Source organism: Desmodus rotundus, chromosome 10 (assembly GCF_022682495.2).
Source record: "Desmodus rotundus isolate HL8 chromosome 10, HLdesRot8A.1, whole genome shotgun sequence".
Lineage (NCBI taxonomy): Eukaryota > Metazoa > Chordata > Mammalia > Chiroptera > Phyllostomidae > Desmodus > Desmodus rotundus.
This window is the reverse complement of record NC_071396.1, coordinates 93828965-93847162: the sequence shown is the minus strand read 5'-3', so window position 1 is coordinate 93847162 and position 18198 is coordinate 93828965. Positions and strand designations below refer to the sequence as shown.

At 43.9% G+C, this 18198-nt stretch overlaps 1 protein-coding gene across 1 annotated transcript in view; it reads left to right on the top strand.

The window, feature by feature from the left end:
- PSTPIP2 (proline-serine-threonine phosphatase interacting protein 2) overlaps window positions 1-18198 on the top strand; it is a 60127-nt gene that overhangs the window by 1055 nt on the left and 40874 nt on the right. The window lies entirely within an intron of this gene.

Sequence of the window (18198 nt, the reverse complement as noted above, 5' to 3'; positions counted from 1 at the left end):
GCTCAGGGGCAGTTTATACCCTGCCTTGTGAAGTCCCATTTCCTGGGGGTTTTGTGGTTCTCTGGGGACACTGCCTACCTGTGGGGTGCAGGGCTGGGGAGCTTCATTCACGGGGAGGGTGAATGACCTCACAGCTGGCCTTGCGAGGAGGCCTGTTCAGGTAGAACATAGGACTTCAAGGCAGGGAGACTGGCCTCCGGCCTTCCACCCCTAAAGTGAGACAGCCAGTTTTCAGATCTTCACTCAGATGTTACCTCTTCGAGGAAACCTTTCTAGATAGCACCGGACAGGCTCTGTCACCAGTTCACCTGGCACACAGAAGGACCTGGCACCTGGCCCTTCTCTGCATTTATTAGTTTATGGTTTTGAATTTGGGGCTTACAAACACGTGAGCACCTTGGGACAGGAACTGTGTTGGCTTTCAGTGCCTCTGCCCCTTACACAGGAGGCCGTACAAAAAGGTGCTCTGCAAATAGTTGCTGAATGAGTAAAGTGGATCTGTGAGGCCGGCAGGGCATGCAATGTGCTAAGAGCTGCAGCCCCCATCTGCAGGGGGCTCCCAGCCACAAGAAGGCAGCCCTCCAACTGCTCCTGAAGCACACTTGCAGGAGTGGTTCAAGGAGGGGACAGAAATGAGGTCTGGTTGGGACTTTGCCTAGGTAATGGTCTGGGGGAGAGAACTTTCTGGGTTTCTACTTTCAGAAGGTATCAGATCCTGAGAGATAGTTTGCAAAGTTATCTTCCATCTCTAATTTCCTGTGATGCTTTATGTCAAATAATAAAAACAATAATAGGTAATATCACTGTGCATGGAGTCTGTGGGAAGCCTGTTCTAAATGATTCACCCACACTACTCATTTAAGCCTCACGACTACTCTATGGTGGTTTACTTACTTTTTTACAGACCAGGAAACTGAGTGGCAGAGAGGTTAAGCAACATTCTCATGGTCCTTGAGTTGTTAGATAGTGCAGCAGGACTCCATGGACCAAATGCTCAGTGAGTGCCTCAAGGAGGGTGGCACACAGCAAGAGTGTCTGTCCCAGCATAGCTGTCTGCCTGTCTGTCTTCCATGGCAGTGCCAGAGGAAGCTGGTGGGTCACCACTGGACCTTCGTATGAGTATATCTTTCTCCTCCAGCTCCAACCATGAGCTTCCGGACAGGCGTCACCATCAGCTGGGCCCTCAGCACCTGCCGTAGTGCCTTGCATTGGATGCTTAGGAGTCAGGCAGATGGGACAGTCAGCCAGGACTTGGGAAGAGATGGGCAGAAGGGAAACTGTTGGGGACTCAGGGACTGCCTCTGAGGCTTTCACACTCTCGGGGTAGGGAGGCAAGGCTATTCAGAGTACCAAGGGGCTGGCAATAACCCTTATGAGAGGGCTGTGATTGGATAAGGTAGGAAAGTTTGGAAATGTAAGTGGGTGTCAGTGGACTGTATTTAATGCATATTCATGAATTACCTTCTCTATATAAGGTGCTCTAATGGAGGGGGTGTTGGCAGGGTAAGACCACCACCTTGGTTAGAAGGTAGATTTCTCATGAGGAAATGAAGCTTTGTCCTTGAATACCTGGCCTCCAGAATGTGGAGAAGGCCGGGGCAGGAAGTAGGGAGAGTCCAGCAGGGTCCAAGGAAGCTGGGCCAGGAGTTGAAGGGGTCTGTTCCAGGGTCGAGACCATAAGGAGGGGGAAGGGATGAGACAGGTGGGATGAGCCGCAGATGGTGGAAGAGGTCAAAGCCACAGGATGAGGCCACCAGTTGAAGGTGAGCAGTAGGGAAGAGGAGAGGAGGGCTCCTGTAAGGTGAATTTGAGAATGAGTTGTGGGCCCCAGAAACAAGGAAGTTGGGAGGAGGAACTGGTTTGTGGGGAGAGAAGGAGGAGGAGGCAGAAGCAATATGAACAGGATCTAACCAGGGGGGTAGAAATGGTGAGGACCAAGGCCAACATCATCTGAAGCCCCTCCCTGAAGCCCTTCTTCTTCTTCTTGTTCTCCTTTTTCTTCTTCTTTTTTTTAATACACAAAGAAGAAAACAGGTTGTCACACAGACCCCAATCCCTCAGCCCCCAGCACTGTGCTGGGGGTGCTGGATGCGGGGAAGTCTTAGAGGGGATGCGCTAGGGAGGGGACAGGGTGCCAGGTGGCAGGGTTTGGAAGTATTTCACTGTTTAATCAACTAGTCCAAACATGTCAGTGAGCACCCTATGATGACTGGTGGTCAACATTCTGGGTTTGAGGGGTCAGTGGAGACGACTCTAGGCCCTTTGAAGGGGTGTCCAGGCAAGATAGTGCACAGAATTGCATGAAGTACAGAAGTGTCATCTCTTACCAGCTGAGTCTCTGAAATGGGCCAGACAAGTTCAAATCCCAGGTCTACCCTTTATTAGCTGGCACCTTAGGCAGTTATTTCACCCCCCGACCCTCACCACAAGCCTCAGCTTTCCCATGTATAAAAATGGGGATAATAATAGTGAATACTCCATAGGACTGTTGCGAAGATGAAATTAGAGATTGGTACCGAGGCTGGCACATAATGAGCACTTGCGGTTGTCAGCTATTAACAGCACCGAGGAGACAATGAAAAGAAGTGGGAGATAGTCACTCAATTGAGGAGAAAGAATGAAGTTGTAACAAGTCCCCAAAGAAGCACTCTTGGTGAGTGCTTGTGTTTAGGCAGGAAGAGAGAGGGGCAAAGGAGGAGAGGCAAAGACACAGGGCTATGCCAGGAAAGAGCTATCACAGGCCCAAGAGAGGGGCCATTCCCCTGGAAGTTGAGATGCTTATGGTCAAATTAGGTAGATGTTCTTGAAAAGGTATGAGTCAGCACATACTTCATAAAACAGTCTTACTCAAATGCTCGATGGAAATGTTTTATTTATTTATTTATTAAGATTTTATTTATTTTTAGACAGAGGGGAAGGGAGGGGAAAAGAGAGGAAGAGAAACATCAATGTGTGGTTGCCTCTTGCGTGCCCCCTGTTGGGGACCTGGCCTGCAACCCAGGCATGTGCCCTAGACTGGGAATCGAACCAGCGACTCTTTGGTTTGCAGGCTGGTGCTCAATCCACTGAGCCACACCAGCCAGGGCGGAAATGTTTTATTTAAAGGAATCTTTTGCTGGATCTGTTTGAGAAGGAGAATAGTCTGTGTTCTGTAAAACTGGGATCATCCCCATGTCCCCAGCTAAGTTTGCCCGACAGGAAGCACGCCTGTGTGTTGCTGCTCTCCCACCCTCCCCTGCGTGTATACCTTCTTTGCGGCAGGCAGCGTGGTTCAGCGGTGCTTGTGATTTGTCTCGGTTAATGCGGAAGGTGCCTTGTCAGAGTAAGACAGTGACCGTGGCTGTGTGGCAGAACTCCAGGAAAGTGGCTGGGCCACAATGGAGGAAAAATCACCGTGTTTGGCACGATCAGACACAAGTGTCTTTCAGATGTGGACATACACGGGTGACTGTAGAGCCTGCTCCTGAAGAGGTAGATGTCCTCCCACCCCAGGAGAGACCCCTGCTACTCACTTATTTGAGATCCGACCTGTCCCTCTGCGTCCTCTAGATCCTATTTTGACCCAGGCTTACTCATTCTCAAGGTGCTTGGTTCAGACCAGCTCCCTACTCGGCCCCTGTGCCAGCTCCCGGCCCACCACCCCTCCAGCTGCAGAGAGCTTTGGGGAGTCGAGGGCTTTGGGGAGTCTGAACTTGCTCCGTGCCCCAGGGCTGTCCCTGTGCTCCAAACCTTTGACTGGTTTGGCATCTTGTCATTCTGGGGCCTCACCAGAGCTTAAGCTGGTTTGCATCTGGCTTTGCTTGGTGACTTTTTTCTGTACCGAGTGGGAAGCTTCTTCTTCTTCTTCTTTAAATAAACAAAGAAGAAAACAAGTTATCGCAGAGACCCCTCAGGCTGACCATATGTGCTATTTTATACAATGTTTAGGCCGTTGCTTCAGTGTTTAAAAAAATATTCTTTCTTGGAAACTGGATCCCTGGAAACCACCACGAGGGCTATTTGGTATTATCTGGCCCAGTGGCAAAGTGAAAGGAAAAGTCATCGACTATTGCCCTTCTCCAATTTATTTTTCTTAGAGCAGCCAGTGAGATATATTTTTAAAATAATTTTCAAAATCCTTTTTTCTTGTTTTATCTTCTTAAAAATTTAATAAGAAAGGTATAGGATCTATTTTTAAGGAAAATAAATTCTTATTGACATCCATGAAGCAAAATCTGAACAAGTGTGTAGGCATAGAGGGTTTGGGAAGAGTTACCAAATTTAAAAAAAATTAGGTAATATGTGCATGTGCTTTAAAAATACAAATATTTCCAAACGGCTTACGATGGAAAACAATCACTATTTATGTTTTCACAGCATGTAAAGATTGTTTATTTCAAAACTAAGTAGCACACAGGGTGGGGCAAAAGCAGGCTTACAGTTGTGAGTAAATAATGCAGTTTATTATTGTATTATTTTTCATACAAACAACCGTAAGCCTACTTTTGCCCCACCCTGTATTATGATTAGATTCTCATGCCTTTTTCTTGTACTTTCTAATTGCTCATGGGAGGGGGCCCTTATTCACCTTTATCAGAGATGGTTTTTTTGTTGTTTTTTTTCATAAGAGAGTTTGTTCACACAGTGGACTGACATAGTGAATGCAGAGTTCAGAGTTTGGTGTCTCAGACACCCATTATGGAAAGGCCTAAAAGTACACATAATATATGCATAGATAAACACATGTAGTTAAAATCCATTCTAAAGTCAGAAAGATTTCACATGTGCAAAACTTGGTGTGTGTGTGGATGCTTGTTAATATGTGGATTTTTCTGGTAAAAGCATCTATAGGTTTCATCAGGAGGCAGTCAAAGTAAAATATTGGTTATATCCAAATATATACACTATCCAAAGCATCTCTATCTATATGTAATGGATAAATTTGCAATTATTTATTTTTAGAGAGAGGGGAAGGGAGGGAGACAGAGAGGGAGAGAAAAATTGATGTGTGAGATGTGTGCCTCTTGCATGCCCCCAAGTGGGGACCTGGTCAGCAACCCAGGCATGTTCTCTGACTGGGAATTGAACCAGTGACCTTTCAGTTCGCAGGCTGACACTCAACCCACTGAGCCGCACAAGCCAGGGTTGCAATTAATTTTTATAATTTTTTTTAAAAAGAGTTTATCTATTTATAGAGGGGGGAAGGGAGGGAGAAAGAGAGGGAGGGAAACACCAATGTGCAAGAGAAACATTGATTGGCTGCCTCCCACATGCCCCCCAACCCAGGACCTGGCCTGAAACCCAAGCATGTGCCCTGACTGGGAATTGAACTGGTGACCTTTCAATTTGCAGGATGGTTCCCAACCCACTGAGCCACACCAGCCAGGGCTAAGTTTTATAATTCTTATTTACTGTCTCCTAAATGTAACCAGAATGTCCCTTTGTGTACATATTTTGTTATAACGTAAGTATCATTTAAATTTCAGTATTAATGAAAAGCTCATCTTGAGTAGGAAGTGGCTGACATTTTTCTTTCCTTACCTGTACTAGAAATCTCCAGCTAAACGTCTGACCATGGCTTACCAGGCTCTGCCTGGCCCAGTCTAGCCTGCCTCTCTGCACTTACCACTCACCATCTCCCGCTCACTTACTCAATTGCAGCACTCCTAAGTCAGTTTCCAAATGATGAATTATTGTTTCCATCTAACCAATTAGCTTGTTCCTGCTGCCTGTTCCCATGGCATCCTGTGCCCATACGACAATCCACGGTGTTGTCGGTACCTCTTTACCCCCCTCCCATCCCTGTAAGCTGCACGAGGTGTTCAGCACAGTGTCTCTCGCACCTGGCATGGTGCCTGGCACATAGCTGGCAGTCAATAAATATCACAGTGAACAAATGAAGAAACAGTGAGACCCATGTGTGGCAGTGAATGGAGGTTACTCATTCAAGTAAACACTCTGCCCTTGCACTCCCTTTAGTCTGAAGTGTCATTCCACGCTCTCACAGAACCTGTTCCCCTGTGACCCATGGGAGGGGCGGGAGAGGCACAGCACCCATGGAAAGAGCAAAACCATCTGCTCTTTGTACTCACCATCTGGTGAGAGACCCTGTGACCTACAGAGAAAACCCCACAACTGGTTGAAGAGAGGGAAGCTCTTCCCCAGTTATGGTGGAATCTCAGGTACGTTCGGCGCAAACTTCTGTGAGCAGGGTGCCAGCGCCGTGGGAGCTGCTCTGGGTCCCAGAGAGACACACACCTCTTGCCTTTCAGAGGCTGTTACCTACTCAAGGAGCTGAGTCGCCCATGCTATTACAAAATAATAGTTTGTAATATTAATACAACAAAACTGAGGGAAATTTAAACTCTACTAGTAATTTGGTACTTTCTCCATTTTTTTCCACCATGCATAGTGTAATCATGGTGTATGCATTATTTCATATTCCACTGGTTCAATATAATAAGTGTAAGCATGATACTAAATACCATGTTTATTTTATCTCTTGCTGTTTACTTTTCCTAACATTATTTTATTTATATCTTTTAAAATTTTATTTATTTATTTTTAGAGAGAGGGAAGGAGAAAGAGGGAGAGAAATATCAGTGCGTGGTTGCTTCCTGTGCCCCCAGTCCGCCTGCTGGGGACCTGGCCTGCAACTCAGGCATGTGTGGGAATTGAACCTATTACCCTTTGGTTCACAGCCTGTGCTCAATCCACTGAGCTACATCAGCCAGGGCCTAACAATTATTTTAAAAATAGGGTGGGAATGTAACTCTTCTCTTGCTAGTTGGCATTTATGTAATTTCCGAAATTTTTTTAAACAATAAATAATGTTGTGATGCCCATCTTCATTCATTTAGGGTGTTTAAAAACTGGATTCTTTAAGTATCTATTTCTGGAAACTTGTGAAAGAACTTGCCACTTCCTAGCTGTGTTACAATGTTTCTCTAGTAAGACCACACTCTCCACAATGATAATTTCATACATTTTCCCCTCTACTCAGCCCTCCACTTCCCTCCCACATTCTCACACTGTTTTGATGATCTTGCCTAATACTCTGGTAAGAAACCAGTTACCAGCTGGTGAAAGCTCATGTACCTTCTACATGCATAGAGTTAGGTTCAGCCATGAGTAACAGAAACACCCAAAGCAACAGTGGCCTAGACAAGGACAGTGTTTGTTTCTCTCTCCTATACACGAAGCCCCCAACCGACCGATCATTCCCTGGCTGGCGCGGCTGTCCCTGGTGTCGGGACTCACAGCGCCGTCTGGTGACTGCAGCGGTGCCTGGCCCGATGCTTGGCACACAACAGAATCCCAGTAATATCGGCTGGATAACTAAAACAGCATTCCTTAACAGTAGAACTTTTCAAAACTTTTGATATATAGAACCAGACTGATTTCTTAAGGGGGAGATGCATTCTCAGGGTCCCTAATAATATCTGATGATGCCAGTTCCACAGCGTTGGTTGTGGTCATTTCAGTTTTTTTCCCCTTCTCATTAAATCAGCAAAAATGGGTGCTGTACTAAACTTTCATTTGTGTTTTTAATTACCAGGGAGAGTGAACATGTTTTTCTTTTATTGAATTACCGGGGTGACACTGGTTAACAAAATATACATGTTTCAGGTACATAATTCTACAACATATCATCTATACACTGTATTGTGTGTTCATCACCCCAAGTCAAGTCTCCATCCATCACCATTTATACCCCCATACCCTCCACTACCTCCCTCCGCCCCTCCTACCACCGGCAGTCATCACACTGTTGTCTGTGTTCATGAGCTTTTTTCTCTGTTTTTCTTTTTTGCTCAATCCCCTCCCCCGCCACGACAGCTGTCAGCCTGCATGGAAAGCTTGATAAACACTGAATTATTATTTTTTATTTTTTGTACTTTAGTATGGTTCAACTATTACTCTATGTTCCATTGTCTTTGTGTCTGAGCCCTTAGGTGTTCTGACGTTCGTGGAGCCAGAGATCTATGTGGACCTCTAGGCAGGAGAAGATTACCCCCACGTCCTCAGGGGACCACACTCTTGTTAAGGGGCAAACGCGTGCGTGACAATAGTCGGGAACAGGCTGACCCACTTTCCTCACACGAAAAGGAGTGGGCCCACTGGGTGGGTGCTATGGGGGGGCCAGTCCCTAGAAAGTACTAAGCGAGCACTGGGCGTATGATAAGGTGGGGAAATCTGTTTCAAGAACACCGCAAGGGAGGCTGTGGCGTGGCATGGGGCTGGCATGACTACTTGCATAAGCTGCTTAGGGTAGGGGGACCGAGGGCCCACCCCTACCCGAAGGTCTTGCTGGTGTGAAACTAGTTGATGGCTTGGCTGCTCTCCGAGGGGTAGGATCCTGGTTAACCTTTAAGCTTCGTTTTGTTGAGTGATGGATGCAAGGTGACCGGTGAGAAGACAGTCGCCACGGTCTTTCTTCTCCATTCTTGCCCCGCAGTGCTGAACCTCTCTACTCCTATTGGAGGACTGCCTATTCTACTGAAAGACTAGCTGCCTGAAGTGACAGGTTCACGAGTGGCCACACACATCTGAAAACCCTAAAAATACCCATGTCTACCGTATTTTTTAGAATATAAGACGCACCCCCCTGCCAAATTTGGGAGCAAAATGGGGGTGCATCTTATAGTCCTAATGTAGCTTACCTGGCTGGCTGGGGGCAGGGGGTGGGCAGCGGTGGAGCAGGGTTTGTTTTTTTTTTTCTCCTATTTTCCTCCTCTAAAACCTAGGTGTGTCTTATAGTCCAAAAAATACGGTAAGTTCCTCCACTGCTCCAAGCTGAGGCGCCCAGCCTCCTGGTACCTGCTCTGAGGATATATCCCTTGTTACCACATGCAGACACCAAGCTTCCTTCATCCCTAGACATCCAGGTTCTGAACTAGGGCTCCAAAAAGATCTAAGCTCCCCAGAATAAAAAGTATTTACTTAGGTCCTTGGTCAGCACTTCTGCTGATGGCCAGATCTGGACGGTTGACCCATCCTATGGGCTGTCTGTCCCCGGCTCAGGCTTCCTCACCTCCCTGTCCTGTGTCAGCACCTACCCGTGTAATCAGGGCTCTCACAAATTCCCTGCCCCTAAGAGTAGTTGGCCTTGATTCTGAGTAGCTGACTAAACACGGCTCGGGGCCGTTGCCTTAGCCTGCAGGCTGCTCCCTGGCTGAGCAAAGCTGGTACTGCCCTTTCCTGGGCAGCGTGGGCCGGGAGTCTGTTTAAGAGGGACCCTGGTGCTCCTCTCAGGTGTCCTCAGCTCCCACCGAAAGGGAGCAGATGTGCTGCAGGTCTGGGCACCTGCCTGTGGGTCACATGGTTCCTTCTGCAGAAACAAAACCACAGGGTACCAGGGCCAGAGGGCTCAGCCAGTTGCCAGCCCAGGGCCAGAGTCCTGTGGGCAGGGTTTCAGGTGGGGAGCCTGGAAGCCTGAAAAGAGGGCCCCGCAGAGGCTGAGTGCACAGGGTGGCAGCTATCGGACTGAGTTGTGATGATAAGGAGGGAGCAGGAAGAAGAGAGGGAGAGGCCACCAGTCAAGGGCAGCCGCAGCCCTCCCGGCCCTGGCTACGTGTCCCTGGGAGCCTACACGCCACTCACACTACATGAGTGACTTGCCCAAAGCCACGCAGCTGACCGCTCTGGGTTTGAGCTTCCTGTTGCGCAGTGAGTATAACATCACGTGGGCAGCCGGCTCCTAGGCTGGGTCCCAGAGGACAGAATTGCTAGAGTCGTGTTAAGGAGGTGGCATGGGCAGTAATGCACTAGTATGTCAAAACTGCAGGTTTTATTGCAGTCAAATTAATTTTGAAAATTGAGATAATGAAAACAATGAGGGGAAACCATTTTTTAAATGTTAAGGAATTTTTAGTACAAGAGACATAAAATATAATTTAAAAAATAAAGAATTAAAAAGTTTTTAAAAAATGATTATTAAAATAAGAATAAGTACACGTGTTTAGACAGTAGAATAAAAATAACAAACCCAGAGGGTCGTGGACCAACGTGCAGGAAAGGGGCCTTGCTAACTCCTATGCCAAGGCCAAGGTTTTCCTTTAGGGTGCTGCATCTGGCTAGGGGATGAAGATGCAAATCCAGGGAAGACCCCACCCCTCCCCTCCAGCTCCCTCGTGCTGGCGACCACACTCATAGTGACCTTTCCTTACCGCGTGGCCTGTAAACAGAACTACCTGCAGATACAGGGGGTCATTTGTTTTTAGTTTTTATCGGTACTTCAAAAGAGCAGGAATATAACACATGTGCATTGTACAATAGCAAAATGATTCAGATGCATATATAGAAAAAAGGACATACAACAATAAAAGGGCCTCCCTGAGCACTTTAAATCCCAACCTCCCCAGGTAAATTATATAGTAACTTCTAGAGGGTTTTCCGTGTGTACCTCATTCTATACACATACTTGTATAGCTGGCCCATGTAAGCTGTTGAAGAAGCATTGTAGGATCCTGGTAAGGAATGGCAGGTTAGAAAGCCCTCCCTCCCTGCAACTCAGCACTTTTGTAATTTTTTAAAAATTTGAAGCGCTTCCCCATTATTAGTATCTTGCATTCGTGTGGTACATTTGTTACCATTGCTGCTCCAATATTGCATCCATTATTATTAGCTGAAGTCCGTGCTTTGCATTAAGGTTCATTCTTTGCTTTCTCTGCATTTTGATAAATGCGTAAGGTCATGTATCCACCATGACAGTGTCATACAGAATAGTTTCCCTGACCTGAAAAGTCCCCTGTTCATCCTCCCTTCCCTGCCCCTGGCCGCCCAGCAACCGCTGACCTTGTTATTGTTTCTATAGTTTTGCTTTTTCTAGAATGTCATGTAGTTGAAATTACACAATAGGTAGCCTTCACAGACTGACTCCTTTCATTTAGCAATCTGTACTTAAAATTCCCCCGTGTCTTTTTGTGGCTGGATAGCTGTTTTTTCTTATCGTTGAATATCATGCCATAGTATGGATGTACCACAGTTTGTTTACCCGTGCGCCTATTGAAGGGCGGTTTGGTTGCTTTCCGTTTGCGGCGGTTATGACAAATTGCTGTGAACAGTCATGCGTAGGTTCGTGTGGACAGAAGTTTTCAGCTCAGTGTAGTTGGGACTTTGTTTTGATGAATGATATTTGTTGATGTAGCTCCGCTGATATGTCATTTTCACATGTGTTTCACATCCGAGGTGCCTGGATATCCTTTGTGCCCCAGATTTGGGCAAGATGTTTGTTGGATCAAGCTGGATAAGAAATTTGCAAGTTAGAGAGGAGACAGAGCAGTGAACTCGGATGAACTTGTATTGGAGAAATTCTTCCTGTTTCTAAAACTGGAGACACACATAAGTCTGAAACTTGAATATAAACTCTTACATTTCCATTCTCCAAAGTCATGTATAGGAAGTACAAAAAACCTAAAATATCCTGAATTTAGGGCTGGCTTCAGTGCGATTGCAGTGGTGAAACTAAAAATTAACTAAATCTAAAGCTTAACTAAATTTAAATTAAACTTTGGAAAAAAACAGTCAAGGACACCACAAATAGTTAGTTTTAAGGAGAGTCAGTAGGAACAAGTAGAAACCAGAGTTGGAGCATCCTCCCCAGACTCCAAGGTTGCGGGATTGATCCCCCGTCAGGGCACAGACAAGAAGCAACCAATGAATGCACAAAAAAGTGGAACAACAAATCAGTGTTTCTCCCTTTCTCTCCGTCTTCCTTCCTCTCTAAAAATCAATATGTAAAAACTTGAAACCTAAAAAAGGAACAGGAGTCACGTATTTCAGGGGTCAGAGATGGCTGAATCACTGCAACATGGCAGATGAGTGATTTCTGGAAGAAAGAAATAGATTACTTCGTGTTATTCCTCAGAAACAAGTTCATCAGCCTGATGTGCAAATTTGGAGATCATTGCACTTATTTGAGTGTTACCAGCTGAGTACCACATTGTGCATTCACGTATCTCTATTCATGTTAAGAATGGAGTGTGTCTGTGTGCGGGGGAGGTGCAGAGAGAGATTTGGATCATGGTGAAGGATAGACGGGTAAGGGTGAGCATGAGCCAACTTTCAGAACAGGGGCATCTTCTCAATCTTATGCACAGGGATAATCATCTTTCATAAAGCTGTGATCTCACCATGCATAATATAAATTAATTTCCATTTAGTAAAATGGGAAGTTTTTTTATAGTTTTGTGTCCGCTTACAATACAGGAATCCAAACAATTCAGAAATAGAGGTTGGCACTTGCAAATGTTTGGTGTACTTCTTTCTAGACTTCTGTCTCTGCAGTTGTGTACAATGGAGCTATCCATTTTTCTTACCAAACATGGGCTCGTTATTATGGGCTCATCTGTGCAACTATCTTTTTGCTTGTAGTAATACATTGTGACTATTTTTTTGAGTTACTATGTGTAATTCTGCTTTGTTATAATATCTCTTCAGTTTTCCACTGTATGATTGTCATAATTTATTTAAACTTTCTTTAATGCTGGATATTTAGGTTGTTTCCAATTCTTGGTCACTGTTATACTTGTGTGTATCTTTCCAGATTTGTGTAGTTATTTCTAGAGGATAAGCTCCCGTTATTCAAAGGCTACACCTTCAAAATTTTCACAGATATTGACAGTTTGCCCTCCAAAAAGCTTGCACCCATGTACAGTCCCTCAGTAGAATAATTTTTTGTACTATTTTGCAACTTTTCTGTAAATCAAAAATTATTTTTAAGTTAAAAAGATTAAAATTCACTATAACAAAGACACTGTAAACAAAGTAGAAAGACAAATGTCAAATTGAGCAGAAAGAGCAATAATATCTAATCAAGGAATAATGTGCATAATGAGCACCTAAAATCGATCATATAAAAATAAACAACTTATTTTTTTTTTCAAATAAGTAAGAGATATAAACAAGCAGTGCCCTTAAAAAGAAAAGCAAGCCCTGACCCGTGTGGCTGAGTTGGTTGGGCATCATCCCACAAAGTGGCAAAGCAAAAGGTCGCTGGCCCCGGTCAGGGAGCATGTGAGAGGCAACCGAGTCGTGTTCCTCTCTCACGTCAGTGTTTCTCTCCCTTTCTTTCTCCCTTCCTTTCCCCTCACTCTAAACATAAATAAATCTTAAAAAAAAGAAAAACAAATGTCCAGTAAGCAGTTTTAAACAGAGAATCAACATTATTAATAATCAAAGAAATGCAAACAAAATATAATTTTTCTTCCATCAGAGAGGGAAAACTTGAAAATATCCAACTTTGGCAAGGAAGTATAGCAAAATCGTCACTGTCATGCTCATATTATTATTTATCAATTATTGTATTCTTGTCCTGACAAGCTACTGTAAACTGCTTTTGCCCCACCCTGTATATATGTTACACACATGTTGATTTTTCTGAACCATTTAAAAGTAGAGTTGCAGGCGTGACTTCCCTTACTGACATACGCTTCATTGTGCATTTCCTAAATATAAGGGCATTTTCTTCCATAATCGCACATTCTAACCCTATTAGATAATATATAGATTCTGTTTAAATCTCCTCAATGATGCTCTTTATAGCAAAAGAAGAAAACAGTTCTGAGCTAGGATTGTGAATTGCATCTAGTTGTGAAGCCTCTGCAATCTCCTCTAATCTCAAAGAGTTCCTCAGTCTTTGCATTTAGGACGCTGACGTTTTTGAAGAATACAGGACAGCTGTTTTGTAGAATGCCCTTAATGAGCTTTTTTATTTCCTTACGATTAAATTCAGGCTGTGCATTCTGGGCAGGAATCTCACAGAAGTGAGGCTGTGCTTTTCTCAACCTCAGGAAGCAACGTGATATTTTTTTGTCCTTTTCCTGGTGGTAACTTCAATCACTTGGTTAAGGTGGTTATGTTAGTTTCCTGTTGAGACAAAGAGTAATTCTTTGCTGCTGTGAGAAATGACCACAAGTTTCGTGGCTTTACACAATACTTACTGTTTAAATTTACACAACTCAAATAAGAAATAAGATTTATTATCTTATAGTTCTGGAGGTCATAAGTCTCATTTGGCTAAAATCAAGGTGTCAGCAAGGTTGGTTCTTTCTGGAGGCTTGGAAGAGAATTTGTCCTCTTGCCTTTTCCAGCTTCTAGAGGCTGCTGCAATTCATTGGCTTGTGGCCCCTTCCTCCATCTTCAAGCCAGCAACAAAGCATCTTTAATCTCTCTCTCTCTCTCTCTCTCTCTCTCTCTCTCTCTCTCTTTCTCTCTGTGTGTGTCGCACCTTTGCACTGTCCAGCACATTTCCCACTCTGACCCCTGTCCCCACAGAAGGAACCCTGTAGTCACACTAGCTTTACCTACATAAACCAGGATAATCTCCACATCTCCAGAACCTTAATTCAGCCCCGTCTGTAAAATTCCCTTTCTCATGCAGGGAAACGTAGTCACAGGTTCTGGGGATTAGGTCGAGGGCCTGTTGAGGGGCCATTTTTCACTTTAGGCCACAGTGTTAAGTGTTAGAAAACACCTACCACTTAGCACTTTTCTAGGTGTTGGAAAACACCACAAGGGTATTTTTAGGTGTTTTCACTATAAGCTTAATGCTTTCTGGTTTGTAATTAGTAGTCAGCTTACTGGAGGATAATTTGTAAACATACTGCTTTCCTCAAACCTTCATCCATAAGTCATCTATTGAGGATTCTTGCCTGAATCAGTTATTACTAGGATGGTTGCTAAATGGTGATTAGAATTTTTTTAAAACAATTTTATTGAAGAATGGTTGACATATAATAAACTGCTCATGTTTAAAGTATACAGTTTTAGCCCTGGTTGGTGTGGCTCAGTGGATTGAGTGTCAGCCTATGAATCAAAAGGTCACCTGTTCAATTCCCAGTCAGGGCACATGCCTGGGTTGCGGGCTGGGTCCCCAGTTGGGGGGGAGCATGAGAGGCAGCCACACATTGATGTTTCTCTCCCTCTCCTTCTCCCTTTCTTCCCTTCTGTCTAAAAATAAATGAATAAATAAAATGTTAAAGTATACAATTTTATAGGTTTTGACATGCGTATAGCACCCATGAAACAATTAAGGTAGTGAACATATCCATCACACCCAGCGTTGCCTCCTGCCCCTTTGAAATCCCTCTTACCTCATCAGCCTCTCCCTGGGAGTGGCTCAGTTGGTTGAGCATCGTCCCACAAAGCGAAAGGTCGCTGGTTTGATTCCCAGTTAGGGTCCATGTCTGGGTTGCAGGTTCGGTTCCAGTCGGGGTGTGAAAGAGAGGCAACTGATTGATGTTTTTCTCTCCTACTGATGTTTCTCTCCCACTCTTCCTCCCTTCCCCTCTCTCTAAAAATAACTAAGTAAATAATTTAAATGTATACTCATATATATAAATATATGTCTATATTTCTTCTTACATATTTATAAGTGTATGTTCATATTTCTTCTATATTTCTTTTTACATGTTTATGATTTACACATTTAGGCATTTAATTCCTCAGATATATTTTAGAGTATGATGCTGGAAAGGGCTCTATATTTAGCTTTTGGCAAAATGGAATCATTGTCATAACATTTATTGAGTTAAGTCATCCTTTGATTTCTGTTTCAAATGCTTCCTTTATTATATATTAAATCTCCATATGTCTGTAAGGCCATTCCTGTATTTTATTTACTTGATTATCAATTATCTATGTCAGTAGCATACTTTGCAAATTTTTTGTTACTCTATACACTTTTTTATATGGTAGGGTAAACCCTCACTCATTTATTTTTAAATATTTTATAGGCTATTTTTATTTATCTACTTTTCTAGGTGGGCTTTAGAATGAACTTAAATTTAAAAAAACTTTATTAGGATTTTGATTTTGATTGAAATTATTTTAGTTCATAGATTTATTTGGGGATGATGAAATCTTTCCAACATTGGATTTTTCCATCTTGGACTAGAATATATCTTTATAATTTTGGTAATGTTTTATAGTTTTCTTTTAAAAAGACTTATTAAGAGATATTATATATATTTTATTGGCACAGTGAATAGGATTTTAAATTTCTTATTACATTTTTAAGTGGTCATTGATAAGAAAGCATTTGCTTTTAAAAAATACTTAATTTTGTTCTTAGATTTTCACTTCATATCTCTGGTTACCTGATTAAATACTTGTATTGTCTAGAAATAATGACAATTTCTGATATCTTTATTTCTGAATGGAGTGAGAAGGTGGGGAAGCTGTTACCCTGGAAGTGAAGGGCATTTACAGGGCTTGAGAACTGTGCAGAAAGCTCTTTCTTTTCTCTATATTTTTACTGTGGAAGCTTTAGTGGTAGCTAGGGACAGTTCTGGTCTTCGTGTCCTTGCTTGGAGACCAGGGCAGGGTGGAATCCTTACCAGCTGTGGCTTTAGCACAAATGTCAGAATCAGCTGTTCTGTGTCCACCCGAAGTGGGGCAGGGTGCTGGCCGGGTTACCAGTGTCCTACAAATACCCCCCGATCCTTCCCTGCGCAACTGCTTCAGTTTCAGCCCCTGCTGATTGGAGCTTGAGTTTTCTAGGGCTTTGTAGGGAAAGTTTGTGGAATTTCTTCTCTGTTTTTTCTGAGTTGGAATACTGGCTTCAAACCTCTCTCCCTCTAGCCCCATCTGCTTTTTCTATCGCAGAAATTCCTTCAAATCTCCAGCTTCCTCATTGGGCCCTTCCCTATTTTCTGTTGTTGCTATGGATCATTTGTGATTTTAGTGGGGCCTGGCAACAGAAGAAGAGAAAGGAAAGATGTCAGCTTGCCATCGTTAAGGGATGGAGGTAGGGAGAAAGACTTCAAGTTATAAAAGTATGTATTATACCCTGGCTGGTGTGACTCCGTGGATTGAATGCCAGCCTGGGAAATGAAAGGTCGCTGGTTTGATTCCCAGCCAGGGCACATGCCTGGGTTGCGGGCCAGGTCCCCAATAGAGGGGCGCACAACAGGCAACCACACACACATTGATGTTTATCTCCCTCTTTCTCCCTCCCTGCCCCTCTCTCTAAAAATAAATAAATAAAATCTTTAAAAAATAAAAATTATTGTAAAAAGTATATATTATAGAGCATTTAGAAAATACAGAAATGTGCTAAGAGGAGAATTGTTTTCAACATTTTGATGTACATCCTTCTAGTCCTTGTTTTCCTAACAAGGAGTTTTTGCATGGTTACTTTCTCAGGTTTTACTTTCACTTAACATATTTTTGGTTGAGCAGAGTTGCTTTGTTAGTTGGCCTGCTGACTTTACAGGAGGGACAATTAGACGTGAAAATGTCAGGTGTGGATCCAGGTTAGACAGAGCTGGGGTGTCCAAGCGAGGGCTATAGGAAGTAAGGGGGGCGCCTGTGGCCTTGTAGAACAAGGCCGGAGTGGGACCTAGGGTGGCGTTTCATTCTTGCTTTCCCAATCCACGACCGCTGTAGTGAGTTTGACTTTAGGTTTAAGTAAACGTGGCTGAAAACCCTGCTGGTAGTTTCCATATCCCTTACTGTGGCATCTCTGACACATTTCCTCAGACAACTACATACTTATTTTTCAATAGCTGACAGGCTACATTTATTTCACTGCCTTCAATGAAGAAATTTATGTGATTCTGACCTGCTTCTGTACTGATACACCAAGGATTTGGAGAAAGTAGCCCAGGAGTTCTGGCCAGGATGGAGACATAGGTAAAAATGCTTCACTTCCTTGCACAACCAAAAGAAGGACAACAACAAATTTAAAAACAAAAAACAACCAGAACTGTCAGATATTCAAACTTCATGGAAGTCTGACAACCGAGGAGTTAAAGAAACGTTCATCCAGACTGGTAGGAGGGGAGGAGACAGGCAGCCAAGGTGGAGAGGACGCACAGCCAAGGAGGTGGCTGGTGGACCAGTTGGCCCCACGTTCATGGGCCGATAGCTGGGAAGAACCACTGGGAAGCGAGACAGACCACAGAACCCAGGGTTTCAGCATGGGAAATTACAGACTCAAAACCTCTGGATGTACAAGTCTGCAGGAGTTGTAGCAGTGGAAGAAAGTCCTAGGATCACAGGAGAGTCTGTGGGAGAGGCCCACAGGGTCCTAGAATGTACACAAACCCACCCAAGGCCACAATCCACTTGTGGGAAGTGAGGGAAGTGACGGAAGTATGGGTAGAGCAGAGCCAGCAAGTGGCATTGTTCCCTCTCTGACCGCTACCCCACAGACAGCGCCACAACGAAGCAAAGAGGGTAGCCCCACACTGGTGAATACCTAATGCTCCGCCA